Consider the following 18211-nt stretch of genomic DNA (forward strand, 5'->3'; position numbering starts at 1 on the left):
AGAAATCCAGTTATAGCAGCGGCACAGCACCCTCTGGTCTGGACTCACTGAGTGGCAAGCGGGAAGCCAAGAGGAAGTGCATTCCTATGGCACTGGCTGCCTCCAAGCCAAGCCCCAATTTCTAGGGGATGCCCCTCTCTCCAAAGCCATACGCCAACAGGAGAACACCCCTGGCAACCATGTACACAACATACTTCTTGGGCAGCGGGGGATTTCTTAGAGTGCTGTTGGTGATGATATAACCTTAAAGCATACCAAGAGGAAAACAGGTGGTTAATGTGTATTTAGGGCATTTTCCTGCAGAATGTCTGTGGGTTTTCTCCACTTGAAAAACTGAAACTGAAGCTCAAGTCAGACTTCTGTTTAGGATTCAGATAACTAGGACATTTGGCTTTAAATGAATCACCTTGTATCTGTACCTGTACCTTGTATCTGTACCTTGTATCTGTAGTGTACCTTGTATCTTGTATCTGTAGTGTACCTTGTATCTTGTATCTGTAGTGTACCTTGTATCTTCTATCTGTAGTGTACATTGTATCTTGTATCTGTAGCGTACCTTGTATCTCATATCTGTAGTGTACCTTGTATCTGTACCTTGTATCTGTACCTTGTAGTGACAGATAAGGCTTTGCTGGAGGAACATTCTGACAAACTTGCCCCCTTGCATATGATAAAAGAGTGAGCCAATAACAGAGCTCAATTATTTGACCAGGTCTAAGATAAAAAGTTGGAGATAAGCTTACACCCACTCTACACACATAATTGACAGCCTTGGAGAAAGCCCAAGTCAGGAGGAGGTCAACTCTTGATGAAGAGGAGGGAAGGGGAGCAGTGGGTATGCAGGGTCTAGAACACAACACAATTCTACTGTATCCCTTGGCGAACTAGGGGCAGCCTACGGACTCCTTCTCAGAAATATTTTTTTAATGCATAAAATAAAATACACAGGACTGCAGAGGAAATCAACTATACTGAAATATAGTTACCAAAATATTTTTATATTCATTTATTATTTTATTTATTCATGTATTTTGAGACAGAGTCTCACCCTGTTGCCCAGGCTGGAGTGCTGTGGCGCAAACTCAGCTCACTGCAACCTTTGCCTCAGGGGTTCAAGCAATTCTCCTGCCTCAGCCACCCTAGTAGCTGGGATTACAGGCACCCCGCCACCATGCTCGGCTAATTTTTTATTTTTAGTAGAGACAGGATTTTGCCATGTTGGTCATGCTAGTCTCGAACTCCTGACCTCAAGTGATCCACCCGCCTTGGCCTCCCAAAGTGCTGGGATTATAGGCATAAGCCACCGCGTCTGGCCCCCCAATTTTTTTTTTTTTTTTTTTTTGAGACGGAGTTTCGCTCTGTCATCCAAGCTGGAGTGCAGTGGCACAATCTCGGCTCACTGCAAGCTCCGCTTCCCGAGTTCACGCCATTCTCCTGCCTCAGCCTCCCGAGTAGCTGGGACTACAGGCGCCCACCACCATGCTCAGCTAATTTTTTTGTATTTTTAGTAGAGATGGGGTTTCGCCATATTGGCCAGGCTGGTTTCAAACTCCTGACCTTGTGATTCACCCGCCTCAGGCTCCCAAAATGCTGGGATTACAGGTGTGAGCCACCGCGCCCGGCCCCACATTTTTTTTTTTTAATTGTGATATGGCAATACCTGCAGCTTGCAATATCTTAACACATTAACACTAGCAACAGGTGCAACTGCCACCATAATTTCAAAGTGGTGATGGATATTGATATTTCAACATACGTGTTAATCATCTCTAATGTGACATGAAAATACTAGATTTCTATTGATGACAAAGTCACAAACAGCACTAATATTACTGTGCCTTATGTGCAACCTTCCAAAGTGAAAGAATTGCTAAATTTTGGCTAGAAGTTAGCAAAAATGAAAGTGTAATATTTTCCCCTGCAAGCTCACAGGTCTCCCTGAAACCTTGTGCAGTTATGAAACTCATGTGACAACCTAATTTTGCCTTCTACTCCTGCAGTTTTTCCAGAATAATGCAGAGACCTACACGGGAGCCGTGGCCCAGCAAGAGCCAAAAACTACCTGTATATATGGGAGGGTGGAGGTTGTACAAGGACAGTCCACCACCCATGGGTGTGGCTCGGGGAGGAGCACTATGGGGCCAATATCTCTATTTCTGCTACACCCCATGCATGGGCCAAGGTTTCTTTTTTTTTGAGATGGAGTCTCACTCTGTTGCCAGGCTGGAGTGCAATGGTGTGATCTCGGCTCACTGCAACCTCCGCCTCCTGGGTTCAAGCAACTCTCCTGCCTGTGCATCCCAAGTAGCTGGGACTACAGGCGTCCGCCACCACGCCCAGCTAATTTTTGTATTTTTAGTAGAGACGGGGTTTCACCATGTTGGCCGGGATGGTCTCGATCTCTTGACCTTGTGATCTGCCCGCCTCGGCCTCCCAAAGTGCTGGGATTACAGGCATGAGCCGCTGTGCCAGGCCAGTTTGCTTTTTTTTAAAATGCTTCGCATTAAAAGTATTAATTCAGCTGAATCATTGGGCTAGCAAAAAAAAATTACAATTCATTTCCCCTAGTGCAGTGTTCTAAACCCTATCAGCCCCAAAGCCCCTGGGGCTCATAGTGAGCTTATAACACTCTCTTTACTATCTGAACCAAATGCTCAGATAACCTGCTTAAACACAGTTTCAAACATATACATTTAATGTCCTAAGATTGACAGAAAAGACAATAAAGGAAAGTAATTTATGACAAACCTAACGTATTTCAATATGCAATTAGCTGGGCAAGATCACGCTAAAAGACATAATGGAGCCATTAGATGCCTGCACTTTAATGTGAAATTTTTTCAATGCGTCAGCTACAAAGGTGGGCTGATACAGGTGATGTGCTAATTCTATAGGTAGTGTGAGTTTCCAAAATGGTAAATTTCCTAACAAAAGAAAGCACAGTCTTTCTTCATTAATTGGAAAAATTGATGTTTACTTAAAATGGGCAACAATTATTTGCTTATACGTAAGTTAGGTCTAGGTTCAGATTTTGCTTATCCATGATTGTCTGGTGGGTAACAGGAAACATTTTGTGATACACAACTGCTCTACCCATTACAGATGTTTAGCATCCCTGGTCCCCATCCAATAAATGCTAGTAGCTCTCCTCAATCACTGACAATCAAAATTGCCCCCCCCCAAATGCTGAAATGCCCCCAATAACATTGTAGGGCCTGGGACTAGGCCAGAGTCCTCTCTCCAGGTGCCATCCCCTGCCCACCTCTGGGTGATCTCAAGCTGGGCAATGAGGGAAAACCAGAACTGGCATTACAAAAGAAAGCTCAGCCTTGTTGTGTGGCTTATACCCTGTAACAAATCCCCTTACCCAGAGTTCTGCCCTTACAAATAAAGTTTTATTGGCACATACCCAATCCCATTTGTTCTTCTGTTGTTTATGGCAAGAAAAGCAGAATAAGGCAGGGAGGAGAATTAAGCAGCCAGGCAGATGGAAGCAGAGAGGAGAGCAACAAGGATTTCTGGGGTTCCTAAAGCCTCGATCCCAGGCTGCAGAGGGCTCCTGGACCCTATCCCTGTGTTCCTAATGTGAGTTCTCTACTTCCGCTGAAGCAAGCACCAGCAGGTTTCTGTTGCTAGCTCTCAGAAGAATCTTTATTAATTAAAGGCATCCAACCACCAGGAAGGACAGCCATCCATCCGAACAAAGGGCAGCAGCTAACATCAAAAATGCTTAGGAGTGAAACCATCCCTACAGGGTTGGTAAGAATTGCATGCCAGGTTCTGGACTGAAATATGGTTACAATGAAGCACTAGTCGGGCTGCACCTTGGCCTGCTTCCCTGTTTCTAAAAGTCACATAGCACTAGATAGTGGCCATTTGCATCCCCATTGTTCCTATAAGTAGGATTTCTGATATTGGGGTCATAAGACAGTTTAGGAATTGATTTGCATCCCCATTGTTCCTACAGACAGGATCTCTGACAGTAGTATCCTAAGGCCTTTTTTTAAAGGATGGCTTAAAATGTTTTTCAGACCCTGAATTCCAACAACCAGTTTGAAGACCCCCACAGAGGAATGGATCAGCATGAGAATGCAGGTGGTTCACCTCCCTGTCCCATGTTCACCCTGCACTTTTCGACCAATCAACAACCTCCAAGCCTGGCCCGCTCCAAAACCCTTAAAAACCCTAACCCAAACTTCTCAGAGAGATGGATTTGAGGTTTCCTCCCCTCCCCTCATTCGGTGGCCCTTTGATTAAACCTCTTTCTCTGCTGCAACCCAGTTTCTCTCCACATTGACTTGCTGTATGCAATGAATCTATTAAGATTACCAGATAACCTATTCTAATATCAATGAACCGACCTTATTTGAGGGATGTTTCTCAGATTTTACCTAAGCTCTTCATGCTGTAGTTTAAGCTCATTTATTTTGATTCCATTCTCACTGACAATAAATAAATGGGCCAGGGACCATCCTTCACCTGGCATTTCAGATTCTACAAAGACATACCCAGATCCCTCTGAAGGTTTTCCGCCTCAGCTCTTTCTCATCAATCCCATGAGCCACACAACATAAATAACGATGTTGTCCTTTCTTGACAGGCTTGGAAAAATGAAGGTATTGGAAAAATTTGGCCTTTAAGGAGCCAATTAAATCTGAGTTTTAAAAAAATTCCAAAGTCTTTTCAACCACAGAATTCCATGATTTAATGTCTCTAAATTTTATTCTGCTCAGAAATAATACCACCCTAATTCAGAAATGTGGCAATAAGGCCCAGCTGCCAGAAAGGTGTTGTAAGACAAGCTAGGATCACTGTTTCTTTGCCTTTCCCACTAATGAATTCCATTATATCACCAAAAAAGGCACTGCCGGGATCTAATGAATAAATAACTAGCACTTGAATGGTATTTGTGTCCATTTTAATTCCAGTTAGTTTCCACTGGAAAGCCATATTTAAAAATAAATTAAGAAGGGGGGGCATAACACTACTTATAATGAAACAGTTTAGAAATGCTTGAAAAGTTTCCTATGTAAGCCAATCGAGTGTAATGTTAGAAGGCAAGGACTTAATTGTTGATTCCAAGTAAACAAAGAAGGGTGAGTTTTCACATCTGCCAGATGTGTTCACTGTCCTCTCTAGAAGGGTATGAGGAGAGTGAAGGGTCACTTGAACAGGGTCTTCCAAACAGGTCACAACTAACTGATGGGTTATGAAATCCATTCAGTGCAAAGATCAGAAAACTTTTCTTCTTGGGTCAGAGAGTAAATACTTGAGGCTTTGCAGGCCGGATCATCTCTATCAGTCACAACCACTGGCCTCTGCCATTGTAGTGTGAAAGTAGCCATAAACAACAGAAGAACAAATGGGATTGGGTATGTGCCAATAAAACTTTATTTACAAAATAGGCAGCCAGTCACCTGTCACCTGACCACTGACCAGAATTTTTAAGACAATGAAATAGAACAAAATAGAAAACACCAGAGGCCGCTATAAAGGTTAAGTACTTTTTATGAAACTTTTCCTGCGATTATCTACTTACATACGTGAGTTCTGAGTCAGTATGTATTTCTTACTCTAGGTTGGGGTCAAAAGCCACCATATTAGAAGATGAACAGTTTCAGAAAGGAAAATTAGTCTGTTTCTGAGTGAAATTGGTAAAAATATAAAGGATTTCAATGGTTTTCTAAAAAGGGAAAAAGGGGCAGATACAATGGGCAAGTTGTTGAACCTAAGTACAATCTTAAAAGAATATTAATTAGTTACAAGTAGTAACTAACAAAAGGATTTTTAAAAGGACACTAAAATTACTTTCTGCACTATTCAAACATTTGATATGAGTTGTGCATCAGTTAACAACTGCTCTACAGCAAACTTCCCCCAAACTCAGTGGCTTGCAACAACCATGGATGATTTGCCCATCTCTATAGGTCAGCCAGTAGGTGATTCAGGTGACCCTGGCCAACCTAGACCTGCTCAGGAGACAGCACACAGCTGACAGGTCAGATGGCATTGGCCGGTCTAGGATGGAATCCGCAAGCACAAACCTGGCCCCCTCCACTGGGCTAGCCTGGGCACGATCTCATGGAGGTGGCGGGGTCTGAAAGTGCAAGCCCAGTTATGTAAAAGGCAATCAGAAACAGCCACTTTTCACAACTCTGCTTATACACAGCATGTGCTAACATCCCACTGGCCAAAGAAAGTCACAGAGCCAAATGGGGCGCAGGGGACCAGGGTAGAGGAAGAAGGAAGGAGGAAGAAAAGCTGCAAAGTTATAGGGCAAAGAGTGTGGATAGTGGATACAGGGAGTTCAGGGAGTCCATTAATGGAGGCCATTAGTAAAAAAAAAAAAAAAAATCAATCTACCGCAGGCAAATATTTATTGTTTATCATGATCACCCTGGCAGAAGCAGAGAGGTTTTACATTATTTTAAGGTTTTCCATTACCATTTCTCATTGTGTTTTTGCCTTATCGCTTGTAAGGCAGAAAAGCAGAGTGAAAAGAATGCCAATTTCGGGAATGCAGCCTTTTGTACGCTGGCTCTGCCACTTCTGGCTGTGTGACCCTGGGCACGTTTCCTTTGCACCTCAGTTTCCCCACTCTAATAGTAGGATGGCTCACAAATTACATAAGCCAGAACAAGTAAAAGTACTCAGCTCAACATCTGGTCTTAGCAGACCTCAAACCTTATTTAAATACCAATGTTTTGGCAAATAGTTGATTTGAATATGTTCAAAGGGGAGAAGAACAGATCCTGTAACAGTAACCCTTCTTTGCAAAGAAAAATAGTTCTTTTACATAAAGAGCAAAGAACCAGTTCCTTATTTGGAGCTTTGAGGACTGTGGCAGGCAGAAAAAGGGCCCCCAAAGATGTTCATCATATACTAATCCCTGGAACCTGTGCTTCTGTTGCCTTACAGGGAGATGGCATTATATCAAGGACCTGTAGATGGGAGATTATGCTGCATTACCCTGCTTGGTCTAATCTAATCACATCAATCCTGAAAAGCAGAGAATCTTTTCCAGCTTGGTGAGAGTATCAGTGTGATGGCAGAGAGACAAGGACTCGGCTGGACACTGTTGGCATTGAAACTGGAGAAGGGGGCACGAGCCTAGGAACATGGGCAGCCTCTAGAAGCTAGAAAAGGCAAGGAGACCAATTCTCCCTTCAAGCCTCATTAAGGAATAGGCACCTTGATCCTGGTCCATGAGACCCATAAGGGACCTCTCGCCCATAGAATTCAAAGAGAATAAATATGTGGGGCTTTAACTGCTAAGTATGTGGCTGTTACAGCAGCAACAGAAGTAATCCTGTAGTATTTTTATTAGACAATGAGGAAATAGAAAAGTTACATTTGAATCCACTGAACTAGGAGGAAGAAACTCGGAAACTTAAGAGAGTATTAAGCAGACATGGCATGAAAACATGGAAAGCTGTCTGGGCACAGTGGCTCACAACTATAATCAGAGCATTTCGAGAGACTAAGGCAGTAGGATTGTTTCAGGCCAGGACTTCAAGACCAGCCTGGGCAACATAGTAAGACTCCTGTCTCTCCACAAAAATAAAAACTTAAAAAAAATTTAGCCAGGCGTGGTGGCACATGCCTGTAGCCCTAGCTACTCAAGAAGCTGAGGCAAGAGAATCACTTCAGCTCAGGAGTTGGAGGTTACAGTGAGCTATGATTGCAGCACTGCACTCTAGCCTGGGTGACAGAGCAAGACCCTGTCTCTAAAGAAGAAGAAGAAGAAAAAAAAAGAACACATAAAACTTGAGAGTTGTATTTGATTCTGCTTACAGAAATAGAGAAAAGGCACTATTATAGAATAAGCAACTCATTATCATGAAAAACACTTTACAGGAAGAACAATAAAATCTTAATACATAGTATTACCAAGGATCCCCTACCTACACTTCTTAACAAGCTGGCACTAGGGAAAAGGCCATAGTAACAAAATCCTTTCACAGAAACTCTGCAGACTTCCTTTAACTGATGGCTACCCCTAACCTGCAGCTCTCTGATCACTCCCTCTTTTTTTTCTTCTTCTTCTTTCTCTCTCTCTTTCTTTCTTTCCTTTTTCTTTTCTTTCTTTCTCTCCTTCTCCTTTTCTCTTTCTCTCTCTCTTCCTTTCTTTCTTTTTTTTTTGTAGAGGCAGGAGTCTTGCTTTGTTGCTCAGGCTGGTCTCAAACTCCTGGGCTCAAGCAATCCTCTCATTTCAGTCTCTGAGAGTGCTGGGATTACAGGCATGAGCCACTGCACCCAGCCTCCACTTTTTCTTAAGATAACATTGATAATAAGGTAATAAGCCCTAGTGGTGTGTGGACACACACGCTCACATTCAGAGTCCCAATTTGTTGACCTGCATGAGACCATAAATTGTGATAAGAGGGAAAAAAAAATGTCGACAGACTGATTTTAAAAGATGAACTCTAAAAGAGCATAATGACCAAATGGAACCTCAAAACCAGGAACAGACTTAGGAATCTTTTTAAGGACAGACTAAAGAAACTAAAGTAGCTGAGTGTGCAGAACCCAGCCATGCAGGCACACTAGTAGAACCCTCCAAGTGTAGAAGTTAAGTGATGCATCGCTTTTCAGATAAGAAATCAGAATCACTAAGCACAGAATCGGTCCACATGAAGACAGTGAGCTGAGTGCAGAAGCCTCACCTGCCACGGTCAGAGTTCACTCATGATGCCACATTGCCTGGACAGCTCATCTCGTGACTCCAGCACACCAGGCCTGCAGCTTCCAGCCTGCACCCATGAGAGCTCCATGACACTCCTTTCTTTATTGGAGCTATATGTTTCTTTTTTTGTTTTGGGGGGATTTATTTGGAACAAGCCTGGGGGCGGGGGAGAGGGGGAACCTTTCCCTTGATGGAGCTCACTGCACGTAAGAATTGCAAAGGAGAAATGGTGAACCTGTAAAAGTTGATCCTATTTACCCAGGAGAATTATATTTGTGTGTAATATACAGTGAAGACAGCCCACATAACAATGTCATCTTTAAAACTGCCAAGCATCATAACTAAAAATCAAATAAAGGAAGAGGGGGAGAATGTCTCATTCTTAGTCACAGAGACTAGAACTTTTTTACAGAGGGAAGGCAATCAAGATGAACAGAGGAGCTTGAAGCTGTATTTGCAAAGGTCTTACACAGGACTGGGGACACTGCATGACGAAGATTACTAGGGGAAAGGGACAGAAGGAAACTCCTCTTCTCTGCCATATCCTCACCGGGTGGGGCCTCTAACCCTAGGTGCTCTAAAAATTACAGGAAAGGGGAGGAAGGAAATATACCAAACAGAAATACTAAGAAAGATGCCAAAGGAAAACAGAGAGATCACACACTGCATGAGGCAAAGATGGTGCTTTTTCTCTGCATCCAAGAAAGAATTGGTCATTTAGAAAACTCACTGGCATGGATGCTTGTAAATAACAAACTGGAGGTGAAAATAACAGATGGTTAAAAAAAAAAAAAAAAAAAGCAGCTGCAAAACCGCAAGAAGACTGACACCAAACTCCCTTATGTTAAAAGGTAGTAGTTACACACCGAATGTGTAGACAGAATCTGGCCCTGGTATATAAATACCTAGCCACATCCCCAGGGCACTGTGCGAGGAACCACAGAAGGCTATGAGCCTGGTCATCTTCTCTACTCTTTGAATCTCAATGAATCTCAATTTCCCAAGGGAAAAAATAGCTTCACTAAAGGAAAGCAGGTTATTTCAGGGCTGAAAGTAAGGACCAAGGTTTTTTATTTCTAAACATACAAAGAAAAACATCCCCAAAGAGAGTAACAATAAAGGGCTGATTCTTCTTAGCTAAGCTTTTCAGCTGTCTGCTCAATAGTCTAGCGGTAAGGGCAAAAACAATCTGAATGTGTTCTCAACCTTCTTTTTAATTTAATAAGGGAATTTCATTTATGTTACACCTCTTTTGCCACATGTATAGGATTAAGCAAGATGACGAACTGAACAGATCTTTGGAGTGCATTCAATCCCCTCTTACTTCTCAACCTAACAACTGAGGCCCAAAGTGGTCACATGGGCTGAATTAGTGTGTTCTTCATCTACATTTCCCTTCATCACTAACCTTAACTCTTCTGGGTGTGCACTGACCAGGCTTAGACTTTCAACTCCTTGGGTAGCTAGGGGCTATTTATTCAGCAGAAGCATTCCGAATCAGGAGTAGGTGAGGGCAGGAAAGGAAATGGGTGCTCACTGCTATGTCCAACGGGAAGATCCCACAGAGTATGGCGATCTCGGGTTCAGAGGAGCATTCTGTGTGCCCCTGCTCTCTTTCTAGGATTCCACAGACACTGCGGGAATGTCTTCACAGGCACCCTTTATCGGAAATGTTAAGGAATAGTCCTGATACCTTTTCCAGGTCACCCCTCACCCATCCCATGCTCCTAAAGAAAGGAAATCCACGCTGAGAGGAGCCAGGAGCCCTAAAACACAGAGAATTAGTAAGAGTGAAATGGAAAATCCAGCCCAGACTGAATTCTTATGATGTCAAACTTAAAAGATGACATGAGAAAGGGAACCCTTCATTCCAAAGGACATAGATTCTCCCAGCTGGGGATGGTAGGAGGGAACGGGGCCACACCAACCTGCTCCCCACCATATTCCAAGGTGAAGCTGGGTGTGAGCACACAGTGGGCTCCAGGGAGGAACAGATGCCCAGTAGCCATCAATTGTCTTCCTGTATCATCCCTATAAACAAAGCAGGCAGGCACCCGTTATCAACTGTTACCAACTGTTCCTGTGGGACCACAGATGAGATGTGAGGTCCAGCTTTGCCACAGCTGCCTGCTGGTGAGACTCTGAGAAAGTCCCTCCACCTCTCTGCACGGTGACCTCAGCTAGAAAGAGGAGGGCCCCCCCTGCAGTGCCTCTGGGTATCTATGAAGCCCCCTCGGCTTGGGTTGGAAAGAAGGTGCTGGCTAGTACAGGGCAGGCTCATCAGCCTTAACTGCTACTCACAGCCCAACCCACGCTGCCTCTGGACCTAGACCACCTGGCTTCAAATCCTTGCTCTGCCACTCAGTAGCTGTTTGTGACCTTAGCTAGATTTCCTGACCTCAGGATGTTACGGTCTCTCCATGTATAAACTGGGAATAACACAGCATCTACCTCATTGTTGAGGGAAATACCTGTGGTACAAAACGAGCATCTGCAATAATGCCAATCGGAGAAGACAGATGTTTTTCATCGCCATCGTTCCTATTTTCTTGCCCACCTTTTCTGATGTTTCTCCACCAAGACATATAATACAATCTCTATGATGATCACCAACATAACACACTCCCATGTGGGGACCCAGACATGGAAAAGACCCAAAACAAATAGAGTGGAAGGCTTTTCTCTGTAGGATACTTACAATAAGTTTTAAAAAACATTTCACCAGCATGACAGGACTTATAAGCAGTCTGTGCACCGAACTACAACATTAAAGCACGAAGTTCAAACAGGACTGGGTGGGTGGTACATGTTCCCTCAAGGGCCAGCCACACAAATCACAAAGGGATGCAAATAAGTGAGGCTGTTATTATTCTAGGGATAATCTTGAAGTGCTGACATTTTAAAAAGTAAACCTGTTGCAAGCACCAGTAGTGCTTACCAGTAACTCTTACTAGTAACAGAAGTACTTGAGTGTAACTCACTCCAGAGTTCACTTTGTCAGGAAATAGAGTGGAGAAATATTCCTTAGCCATTGCAGGGAGCCACTTGAGCAAGGGTCAAGATCCAGCAGGCATTAATTAGTGTGTTCTTCATCTACATTTCCCTTTATCACTAAACTTAACTCTTCTGGGTGTGCACTGACCAGGCTTAGACTTTAAACTCCTTGGGTAGCTAGGAGCTATTTATTCAGCAGAAGCATTCCGAATCAGGAGTAGGTGAGGGCAGGAAAGGAAATGGGTCCTCACTGCTATGTCCATGCTATGCCAGCCTGGCAGTGAAGGTGACAAAGAGACAGTGCCAGTTTACAAGACAAACTGCTCCCACCAAACCCAGCCACAATAGCGTATAACCCTTGCCTGTTCTGATTTTTTTTTTTTTTTTTTTTTTTTTAAGTAGAGACGGGGTTTCACCGTGTTAGCCAGGATGGTCTCGATCTCTTGACCTGGTGATCCGCCCGTCTCAGCCTCCCAAAGTGCTGGGATTACAGGTGTGAGCCACCGCGCCCGGCCCTACCTGTCCTGATTTTTAAGACTGGGCAGAGTCCCGAGAGGAAAGCGCTGCTCCCATTCCAGAAGATTGCAAGTTTAGACAAGAGAGCTGTGGGATTTTGAACAAATAAAGTGATTCCTCTGAACCCTCCCATGACCACACATAGCCCTGCAGATATGACAAAGTCAAGGAAGGATGCACTTAATTGTGGCAATGAAAAACATAAATAAAACAGCCCAAATGGGCAAACGCAAAGCTCGACTCCAAACTCCTCCGGCTGAGAACGTGGTTACAGTGCTAAGGCTCCTGGGACCCACCTTGGCGGCTTTCCAAGAGCTATTAGTTTGCATTAACACACAGTAAGAGAAGGTCTGATAAATTAAAAGTGAGATAATTTAGGAGGACATCTTTATACCCAGCACCAGCCCAATGCATGGCACATGGTAGATGTTAGATAAATGCTCATCAGCAGCCAGCATCAGTCACAACTGTGGATGTTGACACAGGATGTAAAACATGTATAGGGATATGGCTTAGATTAGAGACTTTAAGGATTGGAGAGATCGTTACTTAATTTCAAAGAGAAATTTGAAAGTGTAGCCATCTTCTGGCTACTAAGAGTGACTCTATACTTCAAAGCAATTATTAACTTTAAAGGCAGCCTGGTAAAACCTGCACTGACAAGTCCCAAATGCTTATTTATTTCTCACCCTATCTTCTCAATTGTCACCCAGATAGCAATCCCCCCGTATAAAATTATTTCCTCCCTTTTCTCAAGTATCATCTGAATTATAGCAGTCAAAACTACTCATCAACCTGTTCACCTGACACCAGGATCCTTCCCCAAACTTTGAAACTCACCACAGGAAACCCCCAGAGACAAAGCTAACAGCACACACTTTCCTGAGGCCTATTATAACAGTATCAACACAGAATGCCACTCCCAACCACTCCTCCTCCATGCCTCCTAGGGCCAGGAGCCCATGACACACAAGGAGGAAGGAAGACAATGAGTTCCTACTGCGCCTAAAGCCTCTTGAGAAAAAGCAGAGCAGCCATCTGTCTGTATGACCCAGGGAAGGAGAGGACATAAACTTTCCAACCCAGATCTTACAGATGACTGCTCTTTGCAGTTTTCTACACATCTCTGCAGGGTACACTAGTTACTGCCTGTCCCCTGCCAAAATTAATCCAGGGATGTCTCTGTAGTGACTTAGATCCTGAGACACATGGAACATTAGGGAAAAGTTGTGTCAAATGTCAGAGTGATACCTAGAACGGTTCCTGGGAACTCATACTTCCAAAGGCCTCCCCGTCAGCTAGGGTCACAGGGGATTCTAGCATTTCAATGCTTTTGGAGGACGGCTGGGCAGAAGGTGGGTTGGTTATTTTAAAACTAAGAAAATTGAATGGGATGAGAGATTATGTGAATGCCTGTGATCTCTTGAGGTCCCTTCCAGCTTCCAGATTCTACCAAAGAACACGGTATATGCATGTACATACGCACACACCTCTTTATAAAAATGTATACAGATGAGGGAATATATATAAATGAGTACTATATTCACACTTCCAAACACAAAGCACTTGAAATGCACACTGCTGAGGAGATCAAAAAGCCCATGAGCTGCTCTGCAGCAGCAGCTGGAGCACACAGTTGCCACTGGCAGATCGGGGCAGAACTCCCCAGCCTCCTGCCATTGCAGTTCACCTTAAAACCAACTGGTGGCTGCTTGTGTAGGTGCAAACCCTGCAAAGCTCCAAAGCAGGACTGCAGATTCCTTTCACCGAATGACTCCAGTCACGAGTGTCCCAGAGTGAAGAAGGCAGGGTGAAACAAAGGAGGAGATGAAAGAAAGAGCTCAAACGCTATACCCAGGCAGAGCTACCCCAGCAGAGGCAGATGCCAGACAGAGCAACTTCCTTCTTCTCTTCTCCCAGCCCCTACAAAGGGTGAAACAGTCGCCCTCTTGCCCCTCCTCCATCACCTTGCTTTTCAGGGCCTCTCCAAGTAAGGCTGACGACATGGGCATTTAAATAAGCATTTAAAAGCAAGGTGATGGAGGAGGGCAAGAGGAAAAAACTAAACTGGGAAAAACTAAAAAGCTCTCTAGAACGGAGAGCTTTGCTCTAGGCTGGGCGCGGTGGGTCACGGCTGTAATTCCAGCACTTTGGGAAGCCGAGACAGGTGGATCACCGGAGGTCATGAGTTCGCGACCAGCCTGACCAACACGATGAAACCCCCTCTCTACTAAAAATGAAAAATTAGCCAGGCATGGTGACAGGCGCCTGAAATCCCAGCTACTTGGGGGGCTGAGAGAAGAGAATCGCTTGAACCCGGGAAGCTGAGGTTGCAGTGAGCCGAGATCACGCCATTGCACTCCAGCCTGGGCAACAAGAGCAAAACTCCATCTTAAAAAAAAAAAAGACAGGAGAGTTTTGCTCTAATCTTAACTGCCAAGTAAATCTGAGGATGCCCATCTCAGTCCTGAACAATAGCAACAAAAATAATTTATAGGAAAGAACTGGGGACGGGGGGAGGGGGTGAAAATTCATTCACGACAGATCTCAAATGCTTTGCCCTTCATGAAAAACTGTTCGGTGATTTTCTCGGATCAGACAAGGGAGTTCTGATGCAGCCGCAAGGCTTAGGATGTTCATGACACAGAGATTAACACTGGGGAGTCTCTTGGAGTAAAAACCAAGTTGATCAGGTCCTGACAATAAACTGGGGGTGGGGGGTCCGTTCAACGACCTAGCTTCCCACTCGCATCTCTTTAGAATGAGATGCTATCTCTAACACTCGGGTCTGGGTGTGTTTACAACTGCGATGTTGCCATCCACCTGAACCCCACAGAAACCTGAGTTTGCCCCTCCCCAACTTCACAGACCCAGAAGTACCCAACCTCCCCTAACTGGGCCGCCAGAGCCAGGTGCAGATAGCGGCGGCCGCCCGGGGTCAGGCCTGGCAGTGGGTCCCAGGAGGGCCGGGCCCTAGACCGAATCCATCCACATCACCCGGTTCCCGCAGCCCTGAGGAGCCGAGCACCCGTCAGCGCTCCAAACGCCTCCGGACAATGCAAGCGCCACCCCCTTCCCTCTTCGGCTCTTCCGCGCGGCGGCTACAAAACCGCGGCTTTGTGTGTGACAGCAAGTGTGTGCGCGAGCGTCCCTGGGCTCACACACCCCCTTGCACCCCGCCTGCTCGCCGCGCCAGGTCCCGGCACCAAGCGGGCGCACAGCGCTCAGGTCCACCAGGCTGACAGTCGCGCTCCAGGCCTCTGGCCACCCCGCCACTGGGAACAGGGGCTAACACCCACGCCCCCAGTCCCGGCTGCGGGGGCAGCCGGGGAGAACAGAGCGCGGAGCTCAAATGAGGCGAGGCAGGGGCCAGGGGCGCAGAAGAGCCACAGGCGAGAGCTGCGCCCACGACTCTCTAGCCCCGCCGCCCCCAACTTTGCGAGCCGAGGGCCAGGAGTGGGCCAGGAGGGGGCCGGGGCGGCTCACGACTCGGCAGGAAGTTCCCAGGACCGCACTGAGCATGCTCTCGGGGAGTGTGTGCGCGGGTGTGGGCTCTGCGCTCCCTGCAGCCTCCCAGACCCCGCAGCAGCGCTGAGCGCGCCGGCGGGATCGCGGACCCGTGGGCCGTCCCCTAACTGCTGGGGTGCCCCCGGGCCTCCTGGACCCTCAGGCCCAGAGCACCGGCCCGCCGCATCCCTCCTCCCTAGGGGCTCGGGGCCAGCCTCCCTCCTTCCTTCCTCCCTACTGGCCTCTGGCCGAGCCCGCCCAGTGCGCCTGGGTCCTGAGGACCCCGGCCCGGCCCACGCCTGCGGCGTGACCCCCACCGGGCTCCTCCGCGGTCCGAGCGCTCATCTACCATCCCTGGCCACTCGCCTCCAGCCCGCGCAACCAGAGCTTGCTTTGGACTGTCCCTAGGAAAGCCGACAAGCCCCCTCGTCACGGGGTCTGGGGGGTTCAGCCTCCCCCGGGAGGGACTGCCGGGGGCAGGTGGGCTCCTCAAGGCACATCCCCCGTCTGCACTCCGGCGCCCTGCAGAGAGGCCGGGGCCGGGACACCCACACAGGCGGCAGAGGAACCACAGAAGGAAGTCCCCGACCGCGCCGACCCCGGTGCGGGCTCTCCTCGCCCGCGCCCGGTTCCCCGTACCCGCCGCGGTCCCCTCTGCGCGCATCACCCCGCGGGGATGACGAGCTCCGACGCGATCACCACGATCCGGCAGCTCTTACCTCCTTGTTGGGCAGCAGCAGCAGCCGGGAGCACCCGCCGGCCGCCGTGCCCGCGGGGCCCGAGGCGCTGGGTCGCGACGCCCCGAGCCTGCGGCGCGGCTACCTGGGCTGGATCGCGCCCGGGGCCGCAGCTGCCGCCGCCGCCGCGGGAGCCGCAGGGCCGCCGCCGAGCGGGCCGCGGCAGGGACGGTCTGCAAACTACCAGCCTTGGTGGGGCCGCGCGCCGCGCGTCCACACTCAGCCCCGACGCAGCAGAGACGCTCCTCTGGGAGCTCAGTCGACCGGGGCGGGAGTCCGTTCTCAATTCCTGGCAACCCTCCCCTAGTCGACCTCACCAACTTCTCCCCGCTTCTAGGCTTGTGGCTGTAGGAGGAAGAAATTCCGGCCGGGGACGTTTGGCGAACTCCCCGCCCCCGGCCTCAGGCTCAGCCAATTCGGAACGCCCTAGCTTCTCAGGGGCCGTCGGCAAACTCTCACCCCTGTCTGGGAGGACTTCTCCCAGCCACTCTGTTCCGCAGCCCAAGGGGAGAAAGGAGCGAGCGCGGGACCTTCTGATCCAGGCCATAAATAATATTCTAACAAGGTCAGGGGCAGTGTACAGATATTGATATGACAGTGCATCCTCCGGAGTAGCGCAGTCCAAGCCCCAAAGGACAAGGGGCCTTACAGCAGCGAAGCCCAGTGATGGGGAGACTGTGGTCTCAACCATCTTAGGGGTGCAGGCAACTTTAACAAAACGCCCTGAGGCTCAGTTTCCTCTTTCTTAGAAAGCATTAGACAAAGCAGTATGTATACTGCCTTCTGGTTTTTGTGACCTCGGGCAAGCCACTTAACCATTTGAATTCATCTTTATCTATGAGCATAATAAATGCTGCTTCATGAGGTTACTGTGAAGACGATATGAAATGTATGTGAAATACTTAGGGATATCTGGCACTTAATAAATGAAATCCATTCTTCCTTCTCTGCCGTGCTCCCACTCCTGGATTTTAGGAACACTCCGGATGAGCTAGCTGAAAACTGCACTGTTGTAAATTCACAAATAAAATACATCCTATGCCCTGAAGTCACCGCAAAGAACATTGACTGACATGACAGATTAAATCCAACCAAGCCCCAGGAGAGAGAATGTCATACATTTACATCCGATAAGCGTTATAGTTTATTGTTAAGTAATATCTGGAATGGAGGAAGAGTGGGATATTAAGTTCGTGGCAGAATCCACAAGATCATAACCCCAGCAAGTTCCAGACCCCATAACCAGTCACTACATCCAGACCTCATAAGGATTCATATTCAGTTTCCTCTGATCTGCCCTGCAGGACTTCACCCCTACTTCGTTGTCCTCTCTGGGGTCTTATTTCTTGGACTTAGATTACCCCCAGCCTAATACCCACCCTCCCCACCAGAGGCATTTACAAACTGAAAATCATAGAATTTTTAGACCCTAGAAATGATTCAGTCCCTCTCCTTCATTTTGTAAGTGAGCTCATAGCTAGTTGAGGTCTCCTGACCCCAGGACCTTAATAGGGCACATCCATAGCCTCTCCTGCACTGAGCAAGTTCTGGGCTTTGGGCACCTTATGTCAATCCTGTCTTCAAGTTTAGCTGGAGGAAATGGCTCTAACACTTCCTGACCAGATGAGCCCCAAATTATCAGCCACTTGGCTCCTCAGCTATTATGAACTGTCGAGTCAAGATACTAAAAAACCACAGGGAAACCTGCAAGGCCAGGATGACTAAGAAAAGACCTTTTGGTGAAATCCCAGTAATGTTCTGAGGCACATAT

At 47.1% G+C, this 18211-nt stretch overlaps 1 protein-coding gene across 5 annotated transcripts in view; it reads right to left on the bottom strand.

Annotated features, from left to right (window-relative positions):
• MGAT5 (alpha-1,6-mannosylglycoprotein 6-beta-N-acetylglucosaminyltransferase) overlaps nt 1-16798 on the bottom strand; it is a 333504-nt gene extending 316706 nt beyond the window's left edge. For all 5 annotated transcript variants that reach the window (XM_030916138.1, XM_030916140.1, XM_030916137.1 and 2 more), the window contains exon 1: nt 16423-16798. The gene's annotated coding sequence lies outside the window, so the exon portion shown is untranslated. The remainder of the gene's footprint in view (nt 1-16422) is intronic.
• Between the last annotated feature and the right edge of the window lie 1413 nt (nt 16799-18211).

The sequence above is a fragment of the Rhinopithecus roxellana genome, chromosome 14 (assembly GCF_007565055.1).
Source record: "Rhinopithecus roxellana isolate Shanxi Qingling chromosome 14, ASM756505v1, whole genome shotgun sequence".
In the NCBI taxonomy this organism is placed as follows: Eukaryota; Metazoa; Chordata; class Mammalia; order Primates; family Cercopithecidae; genus Rhinopithecus; species Rhinopithecus roxellana.